This window comes from Rhinatrema bivittatum, chromosome 5 (assembly GCF_901001135.1).
Source record: "Rhinatrema bivittatum chromosome 5, aRhiBiv1.1, whole genome shotgun sequence".
Lineage (NCBI taxonomy): Eukaryota > Metazoa > Chordata > Amphibia > Gymnophiona > Rhinatrematidae > Rhinatrema > Rhinatrema bivittatum.
In genome coordinates this window covers 36,132,196-36,143,193 of record NC_042619.1, presented here as the reverse complement: position 1 = coordinate 36,143,193, position 10,998 = coordinate 36,132,196, and the positions used below count along the sequence as shown (strand labels likewise).

The window sequence follows — 10,998 nt, the reverse complement described above, 5'->3', positions numbered from 1 at the left end:
CCGATGGCCCTTTGCCCTTACCATATGACAGGGTATCCGTGCCATTGGCCGGCTCCTGTCACATGGTAGGAGCACTGGATGGCTGGCGCCATCTTTACGAAGGCGGCGGCCATCTTTAAAGATGGCGCTGGCCAGCCAGTGCTCCTACCATGTGACAGGGGCTGGCCAATGGCATGGATACCCTGTCATATGGTAAGGGCAAAGGGCCATCGGCGCCATCTTTATGAGTGGCAGCCGATGGCCTGAGAACGGGAGATCGCTCCCGGGACTACCACTAGACCACCAGGTATGTTGTGGGGGGATCGGGAGGGTGGGGGAAGCTAAGGGGTCATTTTTAAAGGGTCGGGTGGGTTTTTTTTTAATTGGGCCATCGGTGCCATTTTTGAGTGGCAGCCAAAATGGCGCCGATGGACCGAGAGCAGGAGATCAGTCCCTGTGCCCCCACTAGACCACCAGGTACTCGTAAAAAGTTTTGGGGGGGTTTGGAAGGGTGGGGGAAGGTAAGGGATTCATTTTATAGGTTTGGGGTGGGTTTAGGGGTTGTTTTAGTGTGCCGGTTTTCCCCGCCCTCCCCCCTCCCCCTATTTACGATTTTTCACGATAAATCGGGGGAATTTCTATTGTATTGCGACTCTTAACGATTTTTGACGATTTAAAATATATCTGACGATTGTTTTAAATCGTCAAAAAACGATTCACATCCCTAATGCCTACTATTTGAAAACTCAAGTTTTCATTGCTACCCTGTGGTTAGTTATCCTTCAACAGAAATATCTAGCCCCCATCTAAATCTTAGGTTACCTGATGAATAGCTGCTTCAGGAGTCATTAATTAATTTGAAATCTTTAGTATGGAATATCCGAGCATAGTCATGATCCTCTGTGATCTTGTGCTCTCAGCACTTTCTTTTGTTTGTTGCAATCTTCCTGGTTAAGCTCCATGTTGGTTGTTTTATATGTGGTCACTGAGGGTGGAGCTTAGCTCATCATCATAGGTATCTGGCTCATGAATAGTCTTTGATTGCTAACCAGGTCTCATTGGTTACCCAGTTCATAGCCACCTGGTTTATTGGCATCTTATGGCCAAGCCTTACAGATATGTGATTGGATATGACCAAGTTTGCAGTCATATTGTGATTTTTTTCTTCTGACCCAGGGGGATGCCTGGCTACATCAAAGTTCATTGTCAAGCTTTAATTGGTTCAGTTCACTGTCAGACCTTATTTGATCATCATGACCGATTTAGAAAAAGGTCAATGGAACGTTCCATCTGTGGTTAATTGTTCAGACATTTTCCTGTAATGTGCTGGTTTGCAATCATCTGCAAAGTCCTTATTTGTGGTTCAGTTGCATTTCAGCAAAGCTTTTGATACTTTTATGTATAGGAGGCTCATTAATAAACTTATCAGCCTGGGGTTGATTTGAAGTTAGAAACCTTGATTAGAAACTGGCTGAGTGATAGAAAACAGAAGGTAGTGGTAAATGGAATTCATTCTGAGGAGAGAAAGCTGATAAATGGAGTGCCTTAGGGATCAGTCCTAGGGCCTGTTCTGTTCAATATCTTTGTTAGTCCTATTGAGGAGACTTTAGAGGGAAAAGTTTGTATTTTTGCCAATGACACTATTATCTGCAATAGTTGGACACTCCTGAAGGAGCAGATAGAATGAAAAGTGATCTAAGAAAGCTTGAGGAGTTATCTAATACTTGGCAATTAAGATTCAAGGCTAAAAAGTGCAGTCATGCACTTGGTGTGTAGAAATCAATGGGAGTGATATGCAGCAGGTGGTGAACAGCTGGTGTGAGAGTGCCACATGATTTCAAGGTAGAAAAGCAGTGTGATGAAGTGGTGGCCAAGTCAGGGAGGATAGTTAGATGCATAGGGAGAAGCATAACGAGAAGAAAAAGAGAGGTAATATGCCTCTATAAAGGTTATTGGTGAGGTATCACCTGGAGTGCTGTGTTCATTTCTGGATGCCATATCTCAGAAAGGATATGGAGGCTATTCTTTTTATTCTGCTTTTCACACTTTTTTTCAGTGCTTCAAAGTGGATTACATTCAGGTACTGTAGGAACTGTAGGCTACAGATGGTCCAGAGAAAAGCAACAAAATGGTGCAGGATTTGAACCATAAGCCCCATGAGACCGAAAGAACTTTATATATTAGAGATGTGAATCGTGTGCCAGATCGTCTTAACGATCAGGTTCGGCTGGGGGGGGGGGGGGGGAATCTGATTGATAAGATATGTGAATTGGAATCGTTTCCGATTCCAATTCACATCGCTAATTTTTTTTTAAGGGAGGCCCGCGCCGCTAAAAAAACAACCCACCCAACCCTTTAAGTCGACCCCCCTTAGCCTCCCCCACCCTCTCGACTCCCCCAAAACCTTTTAAAATTACCTGGTGGTCCAGGGGGGCCTCGGGGAGCGATTTCCCGTTCCCAGGCATCAGCTGCGCTAAAAAAAAATGGCCATCTGGTCTGGCGCCGGCCATCCAGTGCTCCTACCATGTGACAGGGGCCGGCCAATGGCACGGATACCCTGTCACATGGTAAGGGCAAAGGGGCATTGGTGCCATTTTTTTTTAGCGCAGCTGATGCCTGGGAACGGGAAATCGCTCCCCGAGGCCCCCCTGGACCACCAGGTAATTTTAAAAGGTTTTGGGGGGGTCGGGAGGGTGGGGGAGGCTAAGGGGGGTCGATTTAAAGGGTCGGGTGGGTTTTTATTTTATCGGGCCATCGACACCATTTTAATTAGTGGCAGCCAAAATGGCGCCGATGGCCCGAGAGCGGGAGATCGCGCCGGGACCCCCCCCCCACTGGACCACCAGGTAATTTAACATTTTGGGGGGGTTTGGGAGGGTAGGGGAGGGTAAGGAATTGGTTTTAAAGGGTCGGGGTGGGTTTAGGGGTTGTTTTGGTGTGCCAGTTTTCCCGCCCTCCCCCAAATAATTCCCGTGCCCTATTTAACGATTTAGGACGATTTATGACGATAAATCGGGGGCATTTGTATTGTATCGTGCACTCTGATGATTTAGGACAATTTTAAAATTATCTGACGATAATTTTAATCGTTCAAAAACGATTCACATCCCTATTATATATATACTTTAGAAGAGAGGTGAGACAGATGGATATGACATACAAATACCTAAAAGGTATCAATGCACAAGAAGTCAAATTTTTAAATTGAAAGGAAGCTGTAGCATGAGGGGGTCACAATATGAAGCTTCAAGGGAGTAGATTCAGGAACAATGTCAAGAGATGTTTGTTCACAGAGACAGTGGTGGATGCCTGGAGTGCCCTCCCAGAGGAGGTTGTGATGACAAGGATAGTGACAGATTTCAAAAAAGCATGGGATAAATACAGAGCATCCCTAGTGGAAAGATTATGATAACAAAGCACCAGGCAGCCTTTACTAAGTGTGACGAAGAAGGGGAGTTTCCTGCTGTCCCTATTCAGAGCCCACAAGCAGCTAAGAATGCTCCTAGAGCCAAGACAAAGCACAGAATGCCCAGGTTTAAAAGAAAAACATCAAAAAACTACAGTTCCCAGGGTCCATTGCTGGTGGCAATCAGGGGGAAGGGAGACCCAGGGAGGCTGTGCCTTGAAGGAACCATTCAGTAGAAGAAGACAGGATCTAGACTGGGAGGGCGTACTGCTCAGAGGGGATGGGACTACTTTCCAAACGACAGAAGGAGAGCTCCAGGCTCCAGAACCCATGGAGATAGGAGAAACCGAGGAGCCTCGAGATCATTCTGAGCTCAGGGATACCTCGGAATAATTCCAAAGGAGGTAGGTCCCAGCTTTCTAACGCAAAAAAAAAAAAAAGAAAAGAGAGAAAGAAAATCAGACAGCTGAGATCTGCTCACAAAGTGGATTTCGAGGGGAGGGAGGTTGAAATCCCCAGCAGCATTATACTGCTGAAGGAGGGGCCGTCTATGCGAGAGTGCAGTGTTAATGAATTCCTCTGTTCTGAGAAGTTTGCTATAAAACTGTCATTGGATGTTTGTGAAGAAAACTTCTGGCAGACTCACAATGCTGTGAGAAAGCCTCTGTCAGGTCATTTTTTTTTTATTACACACAGAGACTGAAAGGGACAGCAATCCCCTGAGTTTGCTAATTAGTGCTGGAACCTTTACTGATAAGCAGAGAACAGTCGATCTTCCTTTTTTTTTGTTCTGTTTGGACTCTGATGGGAACTAGGAATAGGCAATCTCCCAACTGAAGGATAGGCAGTCTTTACCAAGTTTATTTTATTTTTTTTTTACTGCAGAGCTGCTTGCAGTTCTTTCTGGGGCATCTAAAAGGAATACAATCAACAGCTTGCCCTTTGTATTTTTTTTTTTATCTTGTTGTTGCATAGGCCTGAAAGATGTAGGCCAAAGCCCCAGGCTCATCGCAGAAAACAGTACCTTTGAATTTATGAAGTAGAGCTGGGACTTACACGTGGAAGCTAAAGCTACCTTGGAAGAAGGCGGACAGGATAGTAAAGGCTATTTTTCCCCACACCACTAATTGCATGAGCCTGAAGGCCAGGCCACTGCAGAGCTGCACCCCTCCAGCCTAGGAGTCCAGAAAGCCAATCCGCTACGCTGATCGACAGTGGCAGCCCAAGGCAGCAGTGACGTGGCTGTGTTATGCCTCCTATGAGGTAACCTGCATTGAGCGGCAGTGGCAAACCTGAAGGGGGACACAGCGGGATTGGGAGTTGAGTTCCATGTGGGAATTGTATCTACTTTGGGTAGATGCGCACATAAAATCGCTGCTGTGCAGACTAGATTGACCTTTTCGCTCTTTTATCGGCCATCATTTACTATGTTGCTATGAATAAATGCTTTTGACTACATTTAAATGAAAGCAATGTGGTAACTGAAGTGTAAGCAAGGTTTCTGAGTTTCTCGCCCTTACTCTCAGCTGATATTAAAGTATTATTGAATTTTTCTACATTCCATTCCAAATGCTGGATATGTGAAAAGGAGAAATGAGGATCATGAATATTGTAATCAAGCTGATAATGTATTACCCTACTCTAAGCATAGCCCAGGCTATAAACCAATACTGTTTATAGGAGAATTATTCAGTTATACACAGGACCTCAGAGCCATGAGTTGGGATTTGTTTTGGTTCAGCAGTTTTTCCTGCTTCTTTTTTGGCTGCCAGCTCTATCAGAGCAGCCTCTACTGCTCTATGGCACCATGAGTTTTCATTTGCAACTCCCCCTTTTATAATCCTAATTCCATCTAGCCCTGGCATTACAGCAATAGTCCTTATGTAAGCCCCCCGCCCCTCCGGAGTGCATTCGTAGTGACCCTCCCGCTGCGGTGGCAGAGGCAGCATTGGAACAGCAATGGGGGTTCAGGTGGTATCAGAGGAGTCACCAAATTGTAATTGCCCAGAGGGAGAAAGGATAGAAAAGGGATTCTCCTTCTTACCGGGTCTCCCAATATTAGGAATAGGGGTCCGGAACCCACCCAGCGAGTCTCCCAGGGGACGAGAGAGAAGGCGGAACCCAAATAGAAAAAAAAACTTGAATGCAAGCAGCTAACACAGTTTTACAAATTCTGAGCTGTGACTCCGATTTATTATCACAAGTTTAAGCAGTGAGAAACAAGTAAGGAAAATATTATAAAGGTCCCGTAAGTTTTCCACAGTTTACACAACTTGGTTTTCTTTCAGTTCCTAGTTAACCAGTATTTTAAATGAAGAGAACGGGTTCTCCTAACTTTACAATAAAACAATAGATAAGTATGGTTTGAATATTAACTGCTATCTTTCTATATCAAGGATTTAGTAATTAATGCTACGATGAAGAAAGTGAATCTTTGTGTCCCAATTCTGTCTTGCAGGTGCAGCAGGACAAAATCAACACTTGAATTGCAGGTAAGTAGATGATAAGTTTTTTGTGTTGTTTCTTTTCTGAGTTGACTCTGTAAGACTATTTAATAGAGATGTGAATCGTTTTTCTGACGATGGAAGACATTTTCAAACTTGTCAGAATTCGGGGGGGCCCCCGAACCCGATAGGAAAACCCCACGAAATTTTTTGTGGGGTTCTCTTATCGTTTTGGGGGGGATGGGAAGAAAGGGCACACAAAATCAACCCTCAAACCTACCCTGACCCTTTAAATTTAATTAGTTTGAATCCCCTACCCTCCCGACCCCCCCAAAAATTTTTGTAAGGTACCTGGTGGTCCAGTGGGGGTCCCGGGAGCGATCTCCCGCTCTCGGGCCGTCGGCTGCCACTAATCAAAATGGCGCCGATGGCCCTTTGCCCTTACCACGTGACAGGGGCTATCTGTGCCATTGGCCGGTCCCTGTCACATGGTAGAAGCAATGGTTGGCCCGCACCATTTTTAAAGATGGCACCGGCCGTCTTTAAATTAATTAATTTAGATTAATTTAATATTAATGATTAAACTGCCTACCCTGAACCTTACCTGCAATTTACCTTATTTTTAAACAAATATCACACTAACACAGTCACACATACTTCAAACAACCATACTGGAGATGTGAACCTTCCTCTCTGTGCTCCACTGTTGTGTATTTCTGGGATTTCAGAGCAGTCTCTGAAGAGAGCTGGCCAAGTACCTTCAGCTCGCTCACTTAGTCAAACCCAGACTAACTGAAATCTCCATCTGAGGCACCCAGGAAGATTAGTGCTCCTGTGATGACCTCAGCAAAAAATAGTTGTACGAGGCATTTAGGACCAATTTTAATATACTTTGACCTATGGACACCCCCATCTTTGTATGAAGTTGTGAAAAAGAAAATTTGGAATTTTTGAGGCATAGTTTGAGGCTGAGATGGAATCTGAATTTCTTTATCAGTGAGAAACGTATATGTATCAGTCCACTAATCCCTTCACATAATTTTCCATCCAACACTGGCTCACAAAATGATGTCACCAGCTCAGGCTCATTTCCTCAGGATTCCAATGACAAAATGGAGTTTGATTTTTTTTTCTTTCACTGAGAAAATTTGTTTGGGAATCCACATTTTTCTCTTTCAAATAATTTGGGAAAGATTTTGAAGTGATTCACAGCATTTTCCAGTGCTTCAGATTTCCTTTTTCCCTTAAAACCTACTTCCTATAACACCATAATATATTTAAAAATTTCCCATTCAGATTTTCACTAAAATAAAATATGCAGCGGGTCCTCTTTCTTCATTTCTGCTCATCTTCAGAGCACAACCTTTGAAACCTCACAAAACCCCTCCAAAATCACAGGATGTATTTAATCAGGCATCTCTGACCTGGCCAATATGGATTTTCATGTCCACCTTAGGCACTCTGGGATATTTTTGACACATTCTGAGACCCCAGACTACCTTTGGCTGACAGGAAAACCCCCTCCAACTTGGCCCAAATACTTATTTTGTCACAATTTTAACTTTAAAAACTGATTTTGGCAAAATTTAATCAAGGCTATAAATCCAAGGCAGAAGCTCAGACAGGCTTAACCCACCTAGAATCTGCTTTTCAAACATTTTTTTGTTGTTGCTCAGATCCATTTTTATAAACTTTTACAAGTTCTTCTGACCTCTGTAAAAACAGGAAGTACCTCCTCCAGGTCACTTCCGGGTTGATGACTCACATGTCAATTCTCCTGCAGCTTTATTGCACACACATTGCCTCATTGAATATACAGAATTCATAGCATTTAGATAGAACCATAACAGCCCTCTTCGACAGATTTCTAGCAGCTCTCTCTCCTTGCAGGAACTCAAGATACAGTCATGTGAACCATAATGGCACCTTCAGCCATCAGACCCTCAGCAGCACAGGGAGGGGGAATAGGAGTTCTTACAGCTGCCTCCACATCTTCCCCATGCAGTTACATACCCAGTGAGAGAACTGGGAAAAATCATGCCACATCCCAGGAATGTTTTCTTAGAGCCCAGGGGATAAATCTTTATCCCCTTATTTCTATATTTTAACCTCTGGTTACACTTAGCCATGGACCACAGACTGAGGTTCCTTCTAGAAGCAGGTAGTGATGTGCATTCATTTGAAATGAGTTTGCACTCTGAATTGAAGATGACCATTTTCAGTTTGGTTCATATAACGCCCCCCCCCTCCCCCCCCCCCCCCCGTTCAAATCCCTGACTGGTCCAAAAACCTGGAAAATTTTCAGATTTTTGTTCATCTAATAGTATGTGATATTAGCATACATGCTGAGAATTATTTTAAAATAAACCATACCCTCCATGACCCCCACACTCCCCTGTCATTCTCCTCCATCTCCCTTACCCCTTCTTTACTGCTAATGAAAGTGGCAGGAGCAATACCCAGTTGCTCCTGCCCAGCTGGGTCCTCTTAAAAATGTGTGCCAGTTGTCACAATGTTCCTTTATAGGCTATTAAAAGAGCTTTGTGGACTTGTTTTTATGACCATACGGCCACATACTTTGCGACTGTAAAACAACATGGAACCGACTGGCACCATTTTCATCAAGGATGTGGTTGGACAGGAGTGACCGAGGACCTCTCCTGCCCTTTTCCATTAGCATTATCGAAGAAATAATGGGATGGTAGGGGCTAGCAGGGGAAGGTGAGGGACATAGCAGAATGGGGGAGGGGGTAGTTTTCTTTGGGATTTTTTTTTCTTTTAAATTTAATGTTTGTTTTGGTTTGTTAAATGAACCAAGATGAAATAAACATTATAGGGTAGATTTTAAAAGGCCTACACGCGAAAATCCTGGGATTTACACATCTGTCCAGGCCTTGCACTTGCCGGGCGAATTTTCAAGAGACCTGGCCACGTGCGTAAACCCCGGTACACGCATAAGTGCTGGGCCTCTTCGAAGGGCTGGGCTGGGGGAGGGGTGTTCTAGGAGGGGTGGGGGTGGGCCGGGACAGTGCCATTGATCGCTGTCCGGAGTTGCTGAAGTAAGTTATGAAACAAAAATAAAAGGAAAGATAAGGGAGGGAACTGGGGAAGGCCAGAATGCATCGATGTGAGGAGATTGCGAAAGTCCCCCCCCCCCCCCCCTTGCGCGCTCCGCCCATAGATTTTATAACGTGCACGTGCCGGGGTGCGCATGTTATAAAATTGGTGCATCCATGTGTGTGCACGTGCACGTTATAAAATCTACCCCTATGTGACCTGAATCCTCCATAACCCCCCCCCCAACTAAAAAAATAAAATATAAATTTTGCCTCTGCACATCCCTAGGGCCAGGTAAGCATCCACCCTAAGTCTGGTCACTAGGTGCTGCCATTGTTCAATAGCCGGGATTCCCTTCCCTCAGGGTCTGTGCGAATGCTACCTCTATGGTATCTACAACCTGACCCTGGTGGGCCTGAGAAGCATCAGCCTGGATTAGGAATGAAACTCAGGCCTCCTGCATAGCAGTTGGAAGCAATTAAAAAAATATGTAGGATGGAATTGTCTTTTACTTGCTCAGTTCAGCAAATAACCTTCTAATGGTATTTTCCCTAATTCTTAATTTTTAGTGAATTGAACTCAGAATGATCTGCTAAATTAGTATACGTGACGCAGAAGTTATCCCTGGGCAAAATCCCAGTGGCCAACCATGCTTCAGTTAACAAGAGCTCATCTCCTAGCTGTGCATGTTCCTTCAACTTTTTAAAAAGGCAAGTCAATGTGAGTGCAAACTGTACCAGACTAATCTTATAAAGCTGCTGGATTAAAAAAAAGAATCAAGGAAAACAAAAAGAAACATTCCAACATCAAACTCTACAGATTCTTCTGTCCGTAGACTCTCCACCGTCTTAAATTAGGACCTGGGGAGTTGCAGCGCACCATATTTTGATAGCCATGGTGGACCCTAGTTTTCAGATGAGCGTGGGCATAAACATTAAAAGCAGAAGGATCTTACGTTTCTCCTCACCGTGGTTGCTCATCTGATCGTTTAGGCAAATGTAAGCATTTCTGTCTCATAAACAAATCTGTTTGCATCTGTCCAATTCACTAGTAATGGGGTGGGAGTGGGAGGTTTCAATAGCTAGCAATCAAAGAAAACATAAAAACGGGCATACATCAGTGTGTTTATTTTTTTATTGATTCAAATGCACTTGACTTTCATTGCAAAAGTGCTCTCAGTGTCAAAATAATCTCAGAATCTCAACTGTGCTTCAGGCTAAGAGACTCTGTCTTCCCTTTCATTTGGAGCAGAGGCCTACAGAAATTTATGGGCTATTTTAGACTTAATATTAAAGAACCTTATTTTGATTTTCTTCTGTAATTTAGTTGACTGTCATAGTGAACTAGGCTTATGGGCACAAATGTATGTGTAGTAATAATCGTAATTATATCATCTGAAGACAACGCTGAACTTAAAATTCTTTTGTAGGATGAAGGGCAGTTTATTTTTGCTTGCTTTGCAAATCCCTTTGGCTTTTGATTCACTTATTAGGGTACACAGAATGCCAAAGAGAACCAATGGAAGCTATCGTTCAGTATTAAGTTTCCACTTTGAATTTACATGTGTTGAATACACTGAAATAATTAAAGCTGTGCATTAGCACTATATCAACTTCACAACCTAAATGTAGTGCTAAAAGAATAAATGCTGCAGCTGTAGGAGGGAAAATATATTTTTGTGTTATAAGCGCCACATGTAATCCTCTCTAGCTCCACTTACTGTCTTGTCGCACTGGTCCAAATGCAGTCATTTCAAAGCTAGTGCTATATTTCAATGTGTTTTAAATGTGTAATTGAAAAGAAAAAAAATGTCTTTATAACTGTCTACTGTATACAAAAATAAACTACAGCATCATTAATTTAAAAAGGTGTGATAAATCATTGTATACCAACCGAGAATGATTTTTATTGTAATGTATGTTTCAGCTTTGTTGTGCGCCCCGTCCGCGCTCGACCCACGCATGGGCCTGCTCACCTCCAACTCTCCTGCAGGTCCCGGGTCAGCCTCTCCAACAGCAGCCGCAAGCTCCTCCAGGCCTCGGTGTCCCACGGCGGTGGTCGCCGGGCCTTCCTCAGCACATCAGACCTCACGGCGGGGCTCGGTGTCCTCCT

The 10,998-nt window shown here is 43.8% G+C and overlaps 1 long non-coding RNA gene across 1 annotated transcript; it reads left to right on the top strand.

The window, feature by feature from the left end:
- Positions 1-3,665: 3,665 nt before the first annotated feature.
- LOC115091492 lies at positions 3,666-10,545 on the top strand. The gene is made up of 3 exons (XR_003856729.1): positions 3,666-3,789; positions 5,844-5,877; positions 9,456-10,545. It is a non-coding gene; the product is annotated as an uncharacterized LOC115091492 (long non-coding RNA).
- Positions 10,546-10,998: the final 453 nt, after the last annotated feature.